Source organism: Pongo abelii, chromosome 4 (genome assembly GCF_028885655.2).
Source record: "Pongo abelii isolate AG06213 chromosome 4, NHGRI_mPonAbe1-v2.0_pri, whole genome shotgun sequence".
NCBI classification, from domain to species: Eukaryota; Metazoa; Chordata; class Mammalia; order Primates; family Hominidae; genus Pongo; species Pongo abelii.
Genome location: NC_071989.2, coordinates 173,793,063 through 173,816,087, shown reverse-complemented (window position 1 = coordinate 173,816,087; position 23,025 = coordinate 173,793,063). Strand labels below are relative to the sequence as shown.

At 36.0% G+C, this 23,025-nt stretch overlaps 1 long non-coding RNA gene and 1 other non-coding gene across 2 annotated transcripts in view; one reads left to right on the top strand and one right to left on the bottom strand.

The window, feature by feature from the left end:
• Positions 1 to 23,025, bottom strand: part of LOC129059610 (uncharacterized) — a 1,962,070-nt gene that overhangs the window by 1,291,892 nt on the left and 647,153 nt on the right. The gene's annotated exons all lie outside the window — the stretch shown is intronic.
• On the top strand, positions 12,712 to 12,818 carry LOC112133530 (U6 spliceosomal RNA). The gene has a single exon (XR_002915177.1). It is a non-coding gene; the product is annotated as a U6 spliceosomal RNA (small nuclear RNA).

Here is a 23,025-nt window from a genome sequence, read left to right as displayed (position 1 = left end):
TATAGTTTGAAGTCAGGTAGCGTGATGCCTCCAGCTTAGTTCTTTTGGCTTAGGATTGACTTGGGGATGCAGGCTCTTTTTTGGTTCCATATGAACTTTAAGATAGTTTTTTCCAATTCTGTGAAGAAAGTCATTGGTAGCTTGATGGGGATGGCATTGAATCTATAAATTACCTTGGGCAGTATGGCCATTTTCACGATATTGATTCTTCCTACCCATGAGCATGGAATGTTCTTCCGTTTGTTTGTATCCTCTTTTATTTCATTGAGCAGTGGTTTGTAGTTCTCCTTGAAGAGGTCCTTCACGTCCCTTGTAAGTTGGATTCCTAGGTATTTTATTCTCTTTGAAGCAATTGTGAATGGGAGTTCACTCATGATCTGGCTCTCTGTTTGTCTGTTATTGGTGTATAAGAATGCTTGTGATTTTTGTACTTTGATTTCGTATCCTGAGACTTTGCTGAAGTTGCTTATCAGCTTAAGGAGATTTTGGGCTGAGACAGTGGGGTTTTCTAGATATACAATCATGTCGTCTGCAAACAGGGACAATTTGACTTCCTCTTTTCCTAATTGAATACCCTTGATTTCCTTCTCCTGCCTAATTGCCCTGGCCAGAACTTCTAACACTATGTTGAATAGGAGTGATGAGAGAGGGCATCCATGTCTTGTGCCAGTTTTCAAAGGGAATGCTTCCAGTTTTTGCCCATTCAGTATGATATTGGCTGTGGGTTTGTCACAGATAGCTCTTATTATTTTGAGATACGTCCCATCAATACCTAATTTATTGAGAGTTTTTAGCATGAAGCGTTGAATTTTGTCAAAGGCCTTTTCTGCATCTATTGAGGTAATCATGTGGTTTTTGTCTTTGGTTCTGTTTATATGCTGGATTACATTTATTGATTTGCGTATACCACGGAAATACAAGCTACCATCAGATTATACTACAAACACCTCTACGCAAATAAACTAGAAAATCTAGAAGAAATGGATAAATTCCTCGACACATACACTCTCACAAGACTAAACCAGGAAGAAGTTGAATCTCTGAATAGACCAATAACAGGATCTGAAATTGTGGCAATAATCAATACTTACCAACCAAAAAGAGTCCAGGACCAGATGGATTCACAGCCGAATTCTACCAGAGGTACAAGGAGGAACTGGTACCATTCCTTCTGAAACTATTCCAATCAATAGAAAAAGAGGAAATCGTCCCTAACTCATTTTATGAGGCCAGTATCATCCTGATACCAAAGCTGGGCAGAGACGCAATCCAAAAAGAGAATTTTAGACCAATATCCTTGGTGAATATTGATGCAAAAATCCTCAACCAAATACTGGCAAACCGAATCCAGCAGCACATCAAAATCTTATCCACCATGATCAAGTGGGCTTCATCCCTGGGATGCAAAGCTGGTTCAATATAATCTTATTTTTGTAAAGTTAATCTTTTTTGAATTCTTAAATGAAATAATTCATAAAATTTAATAATTCATAAAAATTCCCAACACAGACAGACACTTTGTGTGTACCCCCACACGGTACTGTGTAGCATCAAGCACATTCTTAGGCATGCTCATAAATATTAACTCATTTAAACTCTTCAATAATTCCATGAGATAGATAGCATTATTCTCCCACTTTAAGATAGAGAAAATGAGATACAGAAAGATTAAATGACTTGCACAAGATCACATGCAAAAAGATAAGACCAGGATTGGACCAATATATTCATATTATTAAACACTAGCTGCACTATACTACTGTTCAACAAATAGTTCCCAAGCTCTAAGCCCTCAGTAAGCCTCACACCATGAAGGAGCTATGTCAACATGAATCTTTGAAGCTTTATAATTGATCAGTACAATTTTGAAATACCTTTTTCTCTTTAGTGTACACTGATTTTGTGACACTTCTCTGGGAGATATAGTTAAAAGGAAGTTTTATTAGGTCAGTGCAAAAGTAATTGCAGTTTCTGTCATTACTTCTAATGGCAAAAAAAATAAACAATTAACTTTGCACCAACTTAAAATTTTGTAATTGAAAATAAAGTAGTTAACAGTTAATCTCACCATCACAGAAAGACTGAAATAAATACTGTAAAACATGAATCATGCCATTTCTCTAGGCCTCATATCCTTGTCCATAGCATTTCTTCCTATCAAAACCTTTATATCTTCTTTTCTTTGCAGCATTATTTAAAGAAGAGCTTTACTTCAGAATTTAGAATTTAAAATATAAAGTTTAGATCATGTTCAAATTTTCTGCATTCATAGTATCAAAATTTTCACAAAAAGAACGAGTAAATGGCCCTTTGAAAATACATAAATTATATGCTGGGCGCAGTGGCACACGCCTGTAATCCCAGCACTTTGGGAGGCTGAGGCAGGTGGACTGCCTGAGGTCAGGAGTTCAAGGCCAGCCTGGCCAATATGGTGAAACCCCGTCTTTACTAAAAATACAAAAATTAGCCAGGCACGGAGGCAAGCACCTGTAATCCCAGATACTCGGGAGGCTGAAGCCGCAGAATCGCTTGAGCCCGGGAGGCGGAGGTTGCAGTGAGCCAAGACCGTACCATTGCACTCCAGTCTGAGTGACAAGAGCAAGACTCCATCTCAAAAAATATGTATATATATAAATTATTTTTGAATTCCAATTTATTTGTAAATTGTGACATTTTGCACCACTAAATATTTCTTTAATTGATAACAAGTAACTATTGGAAATACAGTGCCCAATATATGTGACCAAAGAAAAGACCTGTAAAATGGATTCATGTTTTTCTTTTATTTCTACAATGATATAATAGAGAAAATCTGCATGGAAAAAAATTCAATAAATGATATGAAGATTAACAGATTAAAATGATGCTCTTTCCACAAGAACTTGGTACCTTATACAATCTTATTTTGTGTGTGTGCAGAAGAATTTTGTATTCCTTCAACTCTAGAAAAATCTCACATTCTAAAATTGCCTGTTTAATCATTATATCTAGTTATAAACATGGCAATACCACTATCTGAACAAATCTCTCTTATGTAGCATGGTGTTTATTTTTATGTGTCAACTTGCCTGGACCACATGGCTCCCTGATATTTGATTAAATATTATACTAGGTGTATCTGTGAGGATGTTTCTGGATGAGTTTAATGTTTGAATCAGTAGGCTAAGTAGAGAAGTTTGCCCTCCACAAAGTGGGTAGACCTCATTCAATCTGCTGAAGATCTGAAAAGAGCAAAAGGCTGTGCAAGTGAGAATTCACTCTCTCCGCCTGGCAGTCTTAGAGTTGAGAGAAAGGTCTTCTCCAGCCTTCAGACTTGAACTGGAACTTATACTATTGGCTCTCAGATTGTAGATCTTGGGATTTCTCAGCCTCCATAATCTATGTGCCAATTACTTATAACAACTCTCTTGGTTGTTTCTCTGCAAAACCCTGACTGATACATGTAGTGAGACTTACACTATATCGTTGCCTGTGAAATTAGGATTTTTATAAAAAGTTTACGTTCTGTTTGTAATTTTTATTTCTTCTTATTGCTTAACATATTCCTGTGAGTCAATGTGGATTTCCTAAACACGATATTTTCATGACCTAAGTGTAATAATTTAGGTCACATGAGAGTCAATGATAAACACTCTATGTCATGAATCTAAAATTGGGTATGTATCAAATAAGGAATATGATAGGTTTGGGTCTCTTTTTTCTTATTCTTTTTTTTTTGTAACCTTCAATTTATTAATTAAGGACATGACATGTGGGGTCAGGAGGTCTTAAATTTCTTTTCCACCTTCACATAAATTTGTGACCTCTGTGGACACGATTTCCTCATCTTAAAAATGTGCAATAATATTCACCTCATGTGGTTGTGCATAATACATGAGATCTTGGAAAGAAAGTTCCTTGTGCCTGGCCCATAATAAGCAAATAGTCAATGGCAGCTTTCCAAATGAATAGTTATACAAATTACGTTAAATTAGAAAGCATAGGTGAATCAGTACCTCATTGCAGATTAAGATCATTTTATCTATGTACAGTAGTGGTTTCTTTGTCAAGTCTTTCTCTGTACTAGATGTCTAATGAGACATGTTAGCGTGGCCACGAAGAACACAGATTTTGAGTTGTCTCAGATTCAACACCTACTATCTGTGAACTTTTGATTAAGTTACTTAACTTCCATACATCTCATTTAAATAATACCTACTTCACTAAGCAGTTGTGAAAATCAGATGAGATAATGCATGATGAAGTATTTAGAGCAGCAAACTATTATGATCTTTATTATTATAAATCCTCTATGTGAAAGATGACCTATAATATTCATTTTAAAAGGATAATTGACATTTTTTTTCATTCCATTATGTCTCATGTAGAAGTAACAAGTTGTAGAATATCAAGGGTAGCTATCCACCCCGAGCACAAGCAATAATGAGGGACGATACTAATAGGAATGTAAAAGGATAATAACATTCACTAATAATAAATTATCTCTTTATTATCACCATGTCCTAGCAATTCTAAGTAGTCCTCCTACTGCAGTAGATTGCTTCTACTCCCTCACCCACCTGGGTGTACCACTGGTCGCAAATTGCTAGTGTAGTTTCTTTGTTCTTTTCTCTATATTTAACCTTTACTCTAGTTTCATTTATCTAAATTATAATGATCTTTACATAGTGAGTATATTAAAGTACACACAGAAATTTAGTCATTTCTTTACATAAAGAAAAATTCCATAGCAATTCATTTTCAAACTATTTTCATCAGACACATTGAATTCCTTCATTCCTAATGACAAAACCCTTGCTCTATTGAATTGTAAATTTGTTAATAAATGAGATATATTTTTTCTAAGTGTAAAAACAATATGACTTTGGGAAAAATCCAAAATTCGAAATATGGCAATTCTCCCAACCTGAAACTATTTCAAATAGTTGAAATTCCATTCAGGTCCTTCACAGGAAGTAAGAAATTCAGTGACTTGCCACATATTTCTTCTGTAATCTTCAATGTTTCTGCCTTAGTTTGATAGGTACAATATGTCTGACTTAGAATGTCTGCCATAGGATGTCTTCTCATTCAAAATGTATTCCTTAAGAAAAATAGACTGCTAGGGAGTGAACTTCAGTAGAATATATACAATGGTTTTAAAAAATAAAATAACTATTTTCTTTCTCATAAATGTTAGGGGAAACAGAAGTAATATTTGAGGTTATTCTAAAATAACATACTCATATAAATGTTTATTTTCTAACTCTATAACTATAAAAATAAATGCTTATTGAAGTTTTTAAAATAGATATATCAAGTATCATAATATTTGCTGCAGATTTCACTATCTGGTCCAAACACGCACATATTCAGACAATATAAAATCATTCTGAAATTACAGTGTTATCATGACATATATTCTTGCATTTTTCATGATATTCAGGCAAGAATTTGAGGAGTTAAATATATATAAATATTATACTTGTAACAAAAGGATAATGTACTTGAACTGTCATGTCACTGCAAGTCTGAACTATGAAATATTACAATAGTTCAATCACAAATATTGTGTAATTGTCTGTAGATTATTGCATGATTTACTTCATTTTCCTCCGTAAATTGGTACATATATATCCAGTTTAAAGAAAAAAAAGGTAAAGATAATAAATGTTAGTATACTCTTCTTCAATATCTATATTACACTTGTGTTTTATGCTGCCCTTCCTTGAGTAATTCTCAATAAAATTTCCCAAACTGTATTCCTACTGTTATTATAACACATTCTTTTCTAAAAGTCTCTTTTGTCTATACTTTATTTGAATGTTGGCCTTATTTTGTCAAAAACACATCAGCAGGAGAGTTTGAGGACATATATTTATAATTAATGTAAAATTTGACTTATTATCCAAGAGTAAATTATTATTTTGTATGATTTACTATTCTAGACTTTCAAATATCAGTGCTTAGAACATTTTTAAGGTAGTATTATTAAAACATTCACAGAATATTTTTATGTTAGCTTCATTTAAAATGTAGTTTTATAGACTGAACATTATAACATGGCTCAAGTCTATTTTGCCTAGATATTTAGACATACATGTTCATTGGCTAGGAAACACGCTTATTTCATTTTGAAAAGAATTTGTAAATCTTAGAAACACAAAGCTTTTGTTTTGTTTTAACAATTCCCATGAGAAATCATCATGATTATCGTAATAATGCATTAATGTAGAAACCCTTATGTTAACCTTCATGTAAAAATAAATTTATTTTATGCTTTTGAAAAATATAGTGTCAAGCATGCTAGTGAGGAATCACATCTTAAGACTAGTTAGAGATGTTTTTTTTAATTTGTTCTTCTCGCACGTGAGAAACAACCAGGCATTTAATAAGGGTTTTAAATATCTCTAATGTTTAAGTGTTTTCACTTCTTTTCAAGATACTCTTCTGGGCTCAGGATGCATAGACAAGAAACATTTGAAGTCATGCAGTAAGTTAATACAAATATACAGAGGACTGTAAGACAGGCCATGTACTATGTCTCTAGTAGGGTAAAAGGAGTGTCGGGGTTTAAAGGAAAGGCAGATTTTATGAAGCTCAAGGAGGAGGTGTCATTTGAAATGAGCCTTGAAATATAAATATCTGACTTGTGAAGATGGTGGAAAAAAGTGGCCGAAAACAAGAAGGTCAGGATAAAGAGAAAAGCCACTTCTTTTACAGAGTGATGACAAATAAGCTGATGATAGATGTGAGCCAGGTTCATTTGTTCTTGCATACCAAGGCAGTGCTTGCACTGATACCTGTATTTCAGGAATTCTCAACTGTGTGTCTGTGGGAGCGAGCAGCTCTGTGTGTGTGCTAGAGCAGACAAGATGAACAATTACTGTATGCACAAAGCAATCCATGCGTTTTGATCAAAACAAAACAAAAAAAAATAAAGTAAAATAAAAAATGCAAGGAAGTAAGATGAATATTGCTACTGATTATAATAAATCCTGAACATCATAACTAATCCATATTATGTCACTGATAGTTGGACACTTGGAGCTGTGTAATGGATAACATGACTGGTGGGTTATGTGCAATTTTTGAATTTTATTTGTGTTTTTGTTACCGCCTGTCTTTCTTTCGTTTCTACTCAAGAAAAGCACTTCAGAAGGCAAGGGAATAAGTGCGATATAATGTGCACACTTAATTAATTTTTAAAAAGGAAAATCATTCACAACTTTTAGACTTTAATTATAATTGCTAACTTATCATCAAAGATATACTTCACGATTGGTTATAATATGCTAGAATAGTCTGACACGGTCTGGGAAGCAGAGACAATAGGGAGAGACTGGAGATTTTCTTCTTTTTAAGATGAGGTAATATAATGGAAATTGTGCTTTGGATATGCGATTCTGATTTGTGTGGAAGGGATCTGACTGGGGCGTATTTGGTTCTCTAGAGAGAGGGACTGAGAAACAGAATCATGCTGGAGGCTGTGGATATAGAAAGGAAGGAATGTCACTTAAAAAAGGAAACTATAGGAGTAGTCCATTAATGACAGGTAAGAATCCAAGAACATTCTACAGGTAGATTACTGACAGCATAATAGTCAACAGAAATAAGGCACTTAGAAGTAGCAGATAGGTGGGACAAGATATCAGGACAACAAAGAGACTGAGATGGCCAGTGGCCAGAAGAACATTGAGTTTGAATCTGGAGAGACAGTCATAGCTATCTATATTGGAAAGGTAATAGTTATGGAGATAGACAAAAGGAACAGCAGATAATAAGAAAAGAAGGCTGAGGACTAGTTATTAATCCAAGTTATTTATACCTATTGTTTATTTAGAACAAAGAGAAAGAGGACTAAAAATACACCAAAAAAACATTTGGGAAGAAGAAAACATGCACAATATGGTTCAAAATAATCTAAAGTAAATTCAAAACAGAAGAAGGTGAAAACTTACAAAAAGCTGCAGAAATTCTAGATTTTAAAATGAGAAAAAGCCACTGATCAATTAGCTACTTATGGCAACATTTGGAAAAGCTGATAGCAAATAATAATTGAGCACTTGCTATGTACTAGAAATTGTGCTAGGGTCTGAGATGATAAGATTAGGGAGAATAAAGAAAATATAATAATAAAAATAAATGATTGTTGAACCCAAATTTTTTAAATCTTAGTAGAGATGATGAAAAAGAAGCAAGCATTACAAAGTAATTAAAAATCAAAGATATGAAAGAAATGTGTACATATTAAGAAAGAAATAGATTTATAGCTTGAAGACATCTTTGTTTCTCTATACATATGTATAATTACGTGAAAAGATATTTAGTTTTTATCTTAGCCAAAGCCCATTATCTAGTTGGTAGTTATCTTATTTGCTCTAGATGTATTACCTGAGTGGCATGGAATCAGGACAACTACGTAATTTGTAGAGCCCCCTGTTCAAAAATAATTAGGAATCTCAAGACAGTAACAGTAGAGCATTAAACCAAGTGTGGGGTTTGCTATGGTCTGAATGTTCGTGTCCCCTGCCAGACTCATATATTAAAATCCTACCCTACCAGGTGATAGTATTAGGAGGTGGGACTTTTGGGGAGGTAATTAGGTCATGATGGTAGAGCCCTCATGATTGGGATTAGTGTTCTTAAAAAGACCTTAGAGAGTTAGCTAGCACCTTTCAACATGTGAAGATATAGCAGGAAAGCACTATCTATGAACCAGAAAGCAGGCCCCCACCAGACAGTGAATCTGCTGGTACCTTGAACTTGGACTTCCCAGCCTGCAGAACCGTGAGAAATAAATGTTTGTTGTGTATAAGACACTGAACTTGTGGTATTTTGTTACAATGGCCCAAACGCACCAAGACTGGGTCCTTTTGAGCATAAGGCCCTTCACAGGATTTGTGCCCATGAATCCGGTCCTGTATGGAATTCATTCTACCAACACCATTGCTCCTTTTCAGTCTCTGTTGCAGTTCCTCTCTTTATTGATCTCTTTATGTTGAGGTACCTAGGACCACAAGCCTTACCCTCTGTTCTATTCACACTCATTTCATGGAAAAACCGGGCAGTTTCAGAGCTTTGCAAACTGAGTATGCAATGAATCTCAAAGCTTTATATCCAGGCTAGGCTTTTCTCCAGAATCTTAAACTCTTATTATATCCAAGTGCTCACTACACCTCTCCATCTTGCTGTTCAAAAGACAATTCAAGTTCAGTGTCTCAACACTTCATCTCAAGTTCAACTTCTCATCTCTCCCTCATACCTGCTCCTCCTACAGTTCTGCACATCACATTGATTGCATCACCAAAGCTCCAGTTTCTCAGAGTCAAAAGAAAATGCCGAAGTGTTTTTACATTTATTTCCATTTGAAATCCATTTCTAATCTATCATCGTCTATGATCTGTATCCGAAATATATCAGAACCTGAATTTTTCTTAGTATTTGACCACCAATTTTCTAACTGCCATTTTCTCTTCAACTACCATCACCGTAGTTGCTGCTTGGCTGAGCTCATTGCTTCTAGCCTTAGCCTCCTCAACCTATTCTCAACAGAGTAGTCAGAATGATTCTCATAAAGCCTCATGCAGATGAAATCATTCCTCCAAGCTTTGACATGGCTCCCATTTATCTTGAAGTTTAAAAGGTCCTTAAAATGTCTGGCAATACCCTATGAGATCTGACCTCTTGCTATGTTCTCATATTTTCTCCTATTAATTGTCAGTTCTTCCTAGTCCTGTCCACCCTACTTGAGTTCCTTCCCTGCTAAGAAGCACTCTCTCAGAATATCTGCACAATTACTTCCTCACATATTTCAAATCTTGTCATATCTCACCCTTTCAATAAGGCCTATCCTGACATCCTCCTCTGAAATTGAAACAACTCTTCGGACTTCCCCTCCCCATTGCCTCAGTCTCCCTTACTCTGCTCTAGTATTTTTCTGTATTTTTTGTATTTTCTGTATTTTCTGTATTTCTTTTATTTTTTTGTATTTTTTTCACAGCCCTCATTAGTTTGTAAAATTTCAAGCTTTTTGTCTGTCTTCCTATACTAAAATAAATACTCCACTAGGACAGAGATCTTTGTTTTGCTTCATACTGCATCTAAAGCATCTACATGTACAGCATCTGGCACATAGCTAGTGCTCAATAAACAGCTGTTGAATAAAGGGATAATAAAGTAAGTGAATACGTGGAAGGAACAATATGCTAACTATGCAGCTTAGTATCCTGTGGAATTATTATAAACTGAGCAATTGAAAAGAAATAAATTCTACAGCTCTATGAAAACCTGATAAGCACAGGATAAAACTACAGATACGCTATTTTACTGTTATTTATAGTGATGGTAGTCATAAAACGTACACTTATTTGGGGACATCAAATTAATTTAGTTCTATATTAAATGTTTCTCACTTTATCCTTTTGTTTTCAATAACTTAAATATCAATAAATGTATTTCCTTATGAGTATTATTTCTAACATTTAAATTTTTGACCTCCAAAACAGCAGGAATTGATTAACATTTAACAACATGGAAATGTGAAGAAATGAGAAAATTAATTATTGCACCTCATAACTCAGAGCGTATGGCTCAGTCTGAATGCATCATGTAAAGGCTTTAGACTTCAGAGAATCTATTTAAATTTTGTATTCTTACACACCGGAATGGTAAATAACGGGAAAGAACAAAAAGAACTCAATTCAATCCTACTCAAAGACCCAGTGACCACTCAAGTTTTATGCAAATAAATAATCAGAAAAAATGGCATGATCTTTAATCATCCTCATTAAGGCAACAACAACAAAAGTCAAGTAAACATTGTTTAAATGGCATTTTTGCCTAATTTCCTATCATCCACTTTATATTCTGATATAAAAGAGAGAATTTGGGCTTCAAGGAGAATGAAAAACAGCATCATTTAAAGGTTTAGACAAAGTAGAGTTAGAGATGCTATTACTGGGATGATTCTTTTAAAAATACAACACTTATTATGCCACTATTTTGCTGAAAATTCTGCAATGGTTCCGCTCTGGGATCACAATCAAAGCCAAAGTCATCACAACGCTCATGGCTCTATACATTTGGGCCTTCTTTACCTGTGACCTAATTTCTACCATGTTTCTCATCTTTATCTGCTCCCATCACCTTGACCTTGTTGCTGCTTCTTCAATATTTCAGACACTAGGGCCCTTATGGTGGTGGTTTCTCTTCTGGAATATTCTTGCCCTCAACATCTGCATAGCAATTCCATTAACTCCTTCAATACATGCACCATTTCCAATTATTGCTTTCTTAATGAGCCGATGAATATACAAACACATAAACATGTCTTTAATACTAGACATCTTTTGTGCTTAATAATAAATGCTAGATGCATTCCCAGTAAAGAAAAAAACAAAAATGTCCACCATAACCACAATTACTACAAATTATTGTGGAAGTATTAGCTAATTCAGTTGTGTGCCCACATCCACACACACACACGTACAAACACATCTGTGTATTTAATTACTGCTATTTGAAGATATTTACTTAAAAATCCAACAGTATCATTCTAGAAAGGGAATCTTTTAAAATTAATTTAGCAAGCATCAGAAATTTTCTGAATTTATGTTAGTACTTTAAAAAAACTGTAATGAATGCTAATAAATATACTTCAGAAATTAACAAGATTTATGTAAAGGAAACAAGAAATCTCTAGAGAACATAAAGTAAAACTCAAACAAATTAAAAGACTATTATAAAATAATAAAATAAGAGACTCAATCATATAAGGAAGTCAATTTTCTTAAAGCCAATCTATTATAGAAATTTAATAATATCTTAGTCAAAATCTCATATCACAAAATAATCTTATAGTTACTGTAAAAGAGTATGTAAGAATTATCATAAAAATATGCAAAAAACAGAGTAATGATTATGTTCTTTTCCTACCAAATACTAAAATAGATTATAAAACTGCAATATTAAACATTTATGACACTAAGTTTTTCTTTTAATTCTGTAAATTAGACTACTTGCTCACTTACTGAAGTCTTTATTATCTACATTTATTAGTTTTTGTTAATTAAGTGGAGACTTCTAAGTGTAGAGTCATATTATCTGCAAAGAACAATTTATATTTTTTCTATCTAATTTCTATGCCTTATTTTTTCCTCTTGTCAAAATGCACTGGTTCATATTTTCAAAATTATTTAGTAATAACGGCAAAAATGGACATTCTATGCCTTGTTGCTAAATTGTGAAAATGCTTTCTATGTTTCCTTATTAATTACTGAATACTTGCTTGCTTTGTGTTCAAAGAGATAAATTTATCTATACATCTATCTATCCTTAATATTTTAGTAGTTTTTATTTTCTTGTAAGAACAGATGTGAATTTTCTTATATTTTCAGCATTTATAGAAGAAAAAAATCAGTACCTTTTTGTCTTGCTAGATTAACATGGTTCTGATACAATTTCCCAGTATTTGCTTCCAGGGAAGAACCCTAGTTGATTGTTGTCTATTATTCTTTCAATGACATTTTAATTTAATTGCAATTTGTATAGGGATGGGGGAATGCAATGGTATCCAGATGTGAGATCTATCCTTACTGTTTGCTATATGTTTTATTTCTACTGGATTTGGTACCAATATTTTAATTGTTTTACCAACAATTATTTAGAAGCTTTTAGAAAATCTTCCCTGGAGCTTTTAATTTTTAAAGCTTTGACAGAATTAACTTTCAAGTGCTCACTTTGGCACCATGTATACTAAAATTGGAACAAGACAAAGAAGATTAGCATGGCCCCTGTGCAAGGATGACATACAAATTCATGAAGCGTTACGTATTTTTCCAACACCAAAATTCAGGAAATGCAGAGAACCCCAATAAGATACTTCACAAGAAGATCATCCCCAAGACACATAGACATCAGATATTCCAAGGTCAAAATGAAAGAAAAAAATGTTGAAGCTACCTAAAGGAAAAGGTCAAGTTAAAGGGAAGGGAAGCCCATCAGACTAACAGCAGACCTCTTAGCAGAAATCCTGCAAGTGATAAGAGACAGAGAGCCAGTATTTAACATTCTTAAAGAAAAGAAATTCCAGGATTGCTGGCAAGATTGCCAAATAGGAACAGCTCTGGCATGCAACTCACAGCAAGATCGATGCAAAAGGCAGGTGATTTCAGCATTTCCAACTGAGGTACCCGGTTTATCTCATTGGGACTGGTTGGACAGTGGGTGCAGTCCAAGGAGGGTGAGCCAAAGCAGGGTGGGGCAATGCCTCACCCGGGAAGTGCAAGGAGACGGGGAACTCCCTCTCCTAGCCAAGAGAAGACATTAAGGACTGTACCTTGCACTCCAGCCCAGATACTGCGCTTTTCCCACAGTCTTCGCAACCCACAGACAAGCAGATTCCCTCCGGTGCCTAAGCCACCAGGACCCTGGGTTTCCAGCACAAAACTGGGCGGCTGTTCGGGCAGACACTGAGCTAGCCACAGGAATATTTTTTTTTTTCATACCCCAGTGGCACCCAGGAAGCCAGAGAGACAGAACGATTCACTCACCTGGAAAAGGAGTTGAAGCCAGGGAGCCAAGTGGTCTGGCTTGGCGGGTCCCACACCCATGGAACCCAGCAAGCTAAGATCTATTGACTTGAAATTCTCGCTGCCAGCACAGCAGTCTGAGCACAATCTGAAACGCTCAGGCTTGGTTGGGGGAGGGGCATGTGCCATTGCTGAGGCTTGGGTAGGCAGTTTCACTCTCACTGTGTGAACAAAACTTCTGGGAAGTTCAAACTGGGCGGAGCCAACCACAGCTCAATAAGGACTTTGCAGCCAGACTGCCTGTCTAGATTCCCTCCTCTCTGGTGCAGGGCATCTCTGAAAAAAAGGCAGCAGACCCAGTCAGGGACTTATAGATAAAACCCCCACCACTCTGGAACAGAGCACCTGGGGGAAGTTGGGGTTGTGGGCACAGCTTCAGTAGACTTAAATGTCCCTGCCTGGCAGCTATGACGGAAGCAGTGGATCTCCCAGCACATCATTCAAGCTCTGATAAGAGACAAACTGCCTCAAGTGGGTCTCTGACCTCCATGTATCCTGACTGGGAGACACCTTCCAGTAGGGCCGACAGACACCTCATACAAAAAAGCTCTGGCTGGCATCTGGCAGCTACCCCTCTGGAACAAAGCTTCCAGAGGAAGGAACAGGCAGCAGTCTTTGCTGTTCTGCAGCCTCCACCAGTGATACCCAGGCAAAAAGGGTCTGGAGTGGACCTCCAGCAAACTCCAGCAGACCTGCCTCAGAGGGGCCTGACTGTTAAAAGGAAAACTAACAAACAGAAAGGAATAGTATCAAACTCAACAAAAGGGACATCCACTCAGAGACCCCCTCCAAAGGTCACTGACTTCAAAGACCAAAGGTAGATAAATCCATGAAGATGGGGAGAAACCAGCGCAAGAAGGCTGAAAATTCCAAAAGTCAGAACACTTCTCCTGCAAACGATCACAACGTCTCAACAGCAGGGGAACAAAACTGCACAGAGAAAGAGTTTGACAAATTGACAGAAGTAGGCTTCAGAAGTAATAACAAACTCCTCCAAGCTAAAGGAGCATGTTCTAACTCAATGCAAGGAAGCTAAGAACCTTGAAAAAACGTTAGACACATTGCCAACCAGAATGACCAGCTTACAGAAGAACATAAATGACCTGATGGAGCTGAAAAACACAGCATGAGAACTTGGTGAAACATACACAAGTATCAACAGCTGAATTGATCAAGCAGAAGAAAGGATATCAGAGATTGAAGATCAACTCAATGAAATAAAGTGAGAAGACAAGATCAGAGAAAAAAGAGTGAAAAGAAATGAACAAAGCCTCCAAGAAATATGGGATTATGTGAAAAGATCAAATCTACATTTGATTGGTGTATCTGAAAGTGACCCAGAGAATGGAATCAAGTTGGAAAACACCTCAGCATATTAGCCAGGAGAATTTCCCCAATCTGGCAAAGCAGGCCAACATTGAAATTCAGGAAATATAGAGACACCACAAAGACATTCCTCAAGAAGAGCAACCCCAAGACATATAATCGTCAGATTCACCAAGGTTGAAATGAAGAAAAAAATGTTAAGGGCAGCCAGAGAGAAAGCTCAGGTAACCACAAAGGGAAGCCCATCAGACTAACAGCGGATCTCTTGGCAGAAACCCAACAAGCTAGAAGAGAGTGGGGGCTAATAGTCAACATTTGTAAAGAAAAGAATTTTCAAACCAAAATTTTATATCCAGCCAAATCAAGCTTCATAAGCGAAGGATAAATAAAATCCTTTACAGACAAGCAAATGCTGAGAGATTTTGTCACCACCAGGCCTGCCTTACAGGAGCTCCTGAAGGAAGCACTAAACATGGAAAGGAACAACCAGTACCAGCCACTGCAAAAACATACCAAGTTGTAAAGATCATTGTCGCTACGGAGAAACTGCATCAACTAACGGGCAAAATAACCAGCTAACATCATAATGTCAGGATCAAATTCACTCATAACAATATTAACCTTAAATGTAAATGGGCTAAATGCCACAATTAAAAGACAAAGACTGGCAAATTGGATAAAGCGTCAAGACCCACAGGTGTGCTGTATTAAGGAGACCCATCTCATGTGCAAAAACACCTATAGGCTCAAAATAAAGGGATGGAGGAATATTTACCAAGCAAACGGAAAGCAAAAAAAAGCAGGGGTTGCAATTCTAGTCTCTGATAAAACCGACTTTAAATCAACAAAGATCAAAAGAGTCAAAGAAGGGCATTACATAATGGTAAAGGGATCAATGAAATAAGAAGAGCTGACTATACGAAATATATATGCACCCAATACAGGAGCAACCAGATTCATAAAGCAACTTCTTAGAGACCTACAAAGAGACTTAGACTCCCATACAATAATAATGGGAGAATTTAACACCCCACTATCAATATTAGTCAGAACAACGAGACAGAAAATTAACAAGGATATCCAGGACTTGAACTCAGCACTGGACCAAGCGGACCTAATAGACACCAACAGAACTCTCCACCCCAAATCAACAGAATATATGTTCTTCTCAGCACCACATCACACTTATTCTAAAATTGACCACATAATTGGAAGTAAAACACTCCTCAGTAAATGCAAAAGAATGGCAATCCTAACAAACAGTCTCTCAGACCACAGTGCAATCAAATTAGAACTCGGGAATAAGAAACTCACCCAAAACCACACAACTACACGGAAACTGAACAATGTGCTCCCAAATGACTACTGGGTAAATAACGAAATGAAGGCAGAAATAAAGATGTTCTTTTAAACCAATGAGAACAAAAACACAACGTACCAGAATCTCTGGGACACAACCAAAGCAGTGTTTAGAGGGAAATTTATAGCACTAAATGCCCACAAAAGAAAGCAGGAAAGATCTAAAATCTACACCCTAACATCACAATTAAAAGAACTAGAGAAGCAAGAGCAAACAAATTCAAAAGCTAGCAGAAGACAAGAAATAACTAAGATCAGACCAGAACTGAAAGAGATAGAGACACAAAAAACCCTTCAAAAAATCAATGAATCCAGGAGCTGGTTTTTTGAAAAGATTAACAAAATGGATAGACTGCTAGCCAGACTAATAAAGAAGAAAAAAGAGAAGAATCAAATTAATGCAATAAAAAATGATAAAGGGGATATCACTTAGGACCAGATGGATTCACAGCTGAATTCTATCAGAAGTACAAAGAGGAGCTGGTACCATTCCTTCTGAAACTATTGAAACAATAGAAAAAGAGGGAATCCTCCCTAACTCATTTTATGAGGACAGCATCATCCTGATACCAAAACCTGGCAGAGACACACATACAAAAAAGAAAATTTCAGTCCAATATCCCTGATGAACATCAATGCAAAAATCCTCAATAAAGTACTGACAAACCAAATCCAGCAGCACATCAAAAAGCTTATCCACCACTATCATGTCAGCTTCATCCCTGGGATGCATGGCTGGTTCAACATATGCAAATCAATAAACATAATCCATCACATAAACAGAACCAATGACAAAAACCACATGATTATCTCAATAGATGCAGAAAAGGCCTTCAACAAAATTCAACAGCCCTACATGCCAAAAATTCTCAATAAACTAGGTATTTATGGAACGTATCTCAAAATAATAAGAGCTATTTATGACAAACCCACAGCCAATATAGTGACTGGGCAAAAACTGGAAGCATTCCCTTTGAAAACCGGCACAAGACAAGGATGCCCTCTCTCACCACTCCTATTCAACATAGTATTGGTAGTTCTGGCCAGGGCAATCAGACGAGAAAGAAAAAAAGGGTTTTCAATTAGGAAGAAAGGAAGTCAAATTTATCTCTCTTTGCACATGATATGATTGTATATTTGGAAAACCCCATTGTCTCAGCCCAAAATCTCCTTAATCTGACAAGCAACTTCAGCAAAGTCTCAGGATATAAAATCAATGTGAAAAAATCACAAACATTTCTATACACAAATAATAAACAGAGAGCCAAATCATGAGTGAACTCCCATTCACAATTGCTTCAAAGAGAATAAAATACCTAGGAATACAACTTACAAGGGATGTGAAGGACCTCTTCAAGGAGAACTACAAACCACTGCTCAAGGAAATAAGAGAGGACACAAAGAAATGGAAAAACATTCCATGCTCATGGATAGGAAGAATCAATATCATGAAAATGGCCATACTGCCCGAAGTAATTTATGGATTCAATGCTATCCCTATCAAGCTACCATTGACTTTCTTCACAGAACTGTAAAAAACTACTTTAAATTTCATATGGAATCAAAAATGAGTCCACATAGCCAAAACAATCCTAAGCAAAAAGAACAAAGCTGGAGGCATCACGCTACCTGACATCAAACTATAATACGAGGCTACAGTAACAAAAACAGCATGGTACTGGTACCAAAACAGGTACATAGACAAATGGAACAGAACAGAGGCCTCAGAAATAACACCACACATCTACAAATATTTGATCTTTGACAAACTTGACAAAAACAAGAAATGGGGAAAGGATTCCCTATTTATTAAACGGTGTTGGGATAACTGGCTAGCCATATGCAGGAAGTGAAACTGGATCTCTTCTTTACACCTTACAAACAAATTAACTCAAGATGGATTAAAGACTTAAACATAAGACATAAAACCATAAAAACATAGGCATGGGCAAGGACTCCAAGACTAAAACACCAAAAGCAATGGCAACAAAAGCCAAAATTGAGAAATGGGACTAATTAAACTAAAGAGTTTCTGCACAGAAAAAGAAACTACCAGCAGAGTGAAAAGGCAGCCTACAGAATGGGAGAAAATTTTTGCAATCTACCCATCTGACAATGGGATAATATCCAGAATCTACAAAGAACTTAAAGAAATTTACAAGAAAAAAAAAACACATCAAAAAGTGTGTAAAGGATATGAACAGAAATTTCTCAAAAGAAGACGTTCATGCAGCCAACAAACATGAAAAAAATCTCATCATCACTGGTCATTAGAGAAATGCAAATCAAAACCACAATGAGGTAGCATCTCAGGCCAGTTATAATGGCAATCATTAAAAAGTCAGGAAACAACCGATGCTGGAGAGGATGTGGAGAAATACGCACACTTTTACACAGTTGGTGGAAGTGTAAATTAGTTCAACCATTGTGGAAGACAGTGTGGTGATTCCTCAAGGATCTAGAACTAGAAATACCATTTGATCCAGCCATCCCATTACTGGGCATGTACCCAAAGGATTATACATCATTCTACTATAAAAACACATGTACATATATGTTTATTGTGGCACTGTTCACAATAGCAAAGACTTGGAACCAACCCAAATGCCCATCAATAATAGACTGGATAAAGAAAATGTGTCACATATACACCATGGAATACTATGGAGCCATAAAAAAGGATGAGTTCATGTCCTTTGTAGGGACATGGATGAAGCTGGAAACCATCCTTTTCAGCAAACTAACACAAGAACAGGAAACCAAACACCACATGTTCTCACTCATAAGTGGGATTTGAACAATGAGAACACATGGAAACAGGGAAGGGAACATCACACTCTTTGGGCCTGTTGGGGAGGTGGGGGCTAGGGGAGGGATAGCATTAGGAGAAGTACCTAATGTATATGACAGGCTGATGGGTGCAGCAAACCACCATAGCACATGTATACCTATGTAACAAACCTGCACGTTCTGCACATGTACGCCAGAACTTAAAGTATAACAATAATAATAAAAAAAGAAATTCCAATGCAGAATTTCATAATTTGGATAAACTAAGATTCATACATGAAGTAGAAATAAGATCCTTTCCAGACAAGCAAAAGCTGAGGGAATTTGTTACTACCAGACCTGTCTTAACAGAGCTACTGAAGGAAGCACTAAATATGGAAAGACCATTAGCAGCCACTACAAAAATACACTTAAGTATACAGAGCAGTGACATTACAAAACAACCAAATAAACGAGTCTGTATAACAACAAGCTAACAGCATGATGACAAGATCAAATCCACACATATCAATACTAACCTTGAATGGAAATGGGCTAAATGCTCCAATTAAAAGGCAAACAGCGGCAAGCTGGATAAAGAATTAAGACCCACTTGTATGCTGTCTTCAAGAGACCAATCTCAGATGCAATGACACCCATAAGCTCAAAGTAAAGGAATTGAGAAAAATCTACCAAGCAAATGGAAAAAATGGAAAAATCTACCAAGCAAATGGAAGTTGGGATTGCAATTTCAATTGCTAAACACCATATTTTTATGTGAAAAGTGAATAACCTGCTTCTGAATGACTTTTAGATAAATAAGGAAATTAAGGCAGAAATCAAGGAGTTTTTTGAAACTAATGGGAACAAAGATACAACATACCAGAATCTTTGGGACACATCTAAGGCAGTATTAAGAGGGAAACTGATAGCACTAAATGTTAGAAATACCTCAATAGAACTACCTAACAGCACAACTAGATGAACTGGAGAACCAAAAGAAAATCAACCCCAAAACTAGCAGAAGACAAGATACAAGCAAAATCAGAGTTGAAGTGAGGTAGATTAAGACACCAAAAAAAAAATTCAAAAGATAAATCCAGGAGTGATTTTTTGAAAAAATTAATAAAACAGATTGACTGCTAGCTAGACTAATAAAGAAGAAAAACCAGTAGATGCAAATAAGCACCATTGGAAACAACAAAGGGAATATTACCACTGGCCCCAGAGAAATATAAATAACCATCAGATAATATTATGAATACTTCTATGCACATAAACTAGAAAATCTAGAAGAAATGGATTAAATTTTTGGAAGTATACACCCTCTCAAGACTGAACAAGAACAAAATTGAATCCTTAAGCAGATCAATAACAACTTTCAAAATTGAATCAGTAATAAATAGCTTACCAACCTTACCAACCAAAAAAAAATTCCTGGACCAGACAGATTTATAGCCAAATTCTAACAGGTGTAAAAAGAAGAGCTGGTACCATTCTTACTAATACTATTTCAAAAAATAGAAGAGGAGAGACTCCTCCTTAACTCATTCTATGAGGCCAGCATTATCTTGATACCAAAATCTGGTAGAGATACAACAAAAAAAGAAAATTTTAGACCAATATCCCTGATGAACATCAGTGCAAAAATCCTCAACAAAATACTGGCAAACTGAATCCAGCAGCACATCAAGAATCTTATCCACCACAGTCAAGTAGGCTTTACCACGGGGAAACAAAGTTGGTTTAATATAAGCAAATCAGTAAAGTGACTCATCACATAAAAAGAACTAAAGACAAAAAAACACATGACCATCTCAATAGATGCAGAAAAGGCTTTTGATAGAATTCAGCAACCTTCATGTTAAAAACTCAATAAACTAAGTATTGAAGGAACATACCTCAAAATAATAAGAACCATCTGTGACAAATCCACAGCCTACATTATACTGAATGGGCAAAAGCTGGAGGAATTCCCCTTGAAAACTGGCAAAAGACAAGGATACCTTCTCTCACCACTCCTATTCAACATAATATTGAAAGTGTTGGCCAGAGCAATAAGGAAAGAGAAAGAAACAAAGGCCATCCAAATAGGAAATCAAACTATTCTGTTTGCAGACAACATAATACTATATCTAGAAAACACTATAGTCTCAGCCCAAAAACTCTTTTAACTGAAAAACAACTTCAGCAAAGTCTCAGGATACAAAATCAATGTACAAAAATAACTAGCATTCCTATACACCAACAAGAGTTGAGGCGAGAGCCAAATCAGGAAAGCAATTCCATTCACAATTGCCACAAAAAGCATAAAATACCTAGAAATACAGCTAACCAGGGAGGTGAGAGTTCTCTACAATAAAAATTACAAAATGCTGCTCAAAGAAATCATAGATGACTCAAACAAATAGAAAAATGTGCTCATGGATAGAAAGAATCAATATCATTAAAATGTCCATATAGCCCAAAGCTATTTATAGATTCAATGCTATTCTTATTAAACTAGCAATAATATTCTTCAAAGAACTAGAAAAACTATTTTAAAGTTAATATGGAACTAAAAAAGTCTCAATAATCAAGCCAATCCCAAGCAAAAAGAACAAAACTAGAGGCATCATGCTACCCAACTTCAAACTATACTACAGAACTACAGTAACCAAAACAGCATGGTATTAGTACAAAAACAGACACATAGACCAATGGAACAGATAGAGAGCCCGGATAAAAGGCCACATACCTACAAACTATCTGATCTTTGACAAGCCTGACAAAAACAAACAATGGCAAAAGAACACCCTATTCAATAAGTGGTGCTGGAATAACTAACTAGCCATGTGCAGAAGCTTGAAACCAAACCCTTTCCTTACACCATATACAAAAATCAACCCAAGATTGATTAAGGACTTAAATGGAAAACCCAAAACTATAAAAACTCTGAAGACAACCTAGGTAATATTATTCTGGACACAGGAATGGGGCAAAACTTCATGACAAAGACATCAAAAGCAATTGCAACAAAAGTAAAAATTGACAAATGAGATGTATTTAAACTAAATAGTTTCTACACAGAAAAACTATTGACAGAGTACACAGACAACCTACAGAATGGGGGAAAATTTTTGCAAATTATGCATTTGACAAAGGTTTGATACCCAGCATCTATAAGAAATGTAAACAAATTTCACGCAAAAAACAAACAACCCCATTAAAACATGGGCAAAGGACATGAACAGATAATTTTCTAAAGAAGACATACATGTGGCCAACAAGCATATGAAGAAAAAAGCTAAATACCACTGATTATTAGATAAATGCAGATCAAAACCACAATGAGATACCATCTCACACCAGTCAGAATAGTTATTATTAAAAAGTCAAAAACAACAGATGCTGGCTAGGTTGTGGAGAAAAAGGAACACTTATACACTGTTGGTGGGTGTGTAAATTAGTTCAACCATATAGAAAACAGTATGGTGATTCCTCAAATATCTAAAAACAGAAATATCATTCAATACAGCAATCCCATTACTGGGCATATATCCAGTGGAATATAAAGCATTATATCATAAAGACACATAAACACATGTGTTCATTGCAGCACTATTTATAGTAGCAAAGACTTGGAATCAACCTAAATGTCCATCAATGTTAGACTGGACTTAAAAAATGTGGTACATATACACCATGAAATAGTATGCTGCCATACAAAAGAACACGATCACATCCTTTGCAGGAAGACAGATGGAGGTGTAGGCCATTACCTACACCTCCAAATACCACATGTTCTTACTTATAAAGGGGAACTAAAAACCAAATACCACATGTTCTTACTTATAAAGGGGAACTAAATGATGAGAACACATGGACACATAGAGGGGACCAACACACACTGGGGCCTATTGGAGGGTGGAAAGTGGGATGAGAGAGAGGAACAGGGAAAATAGTGGCTTAATTCCTGGGTGATGAAATAATCTGCACCACAAATCCTTATGACACAAGT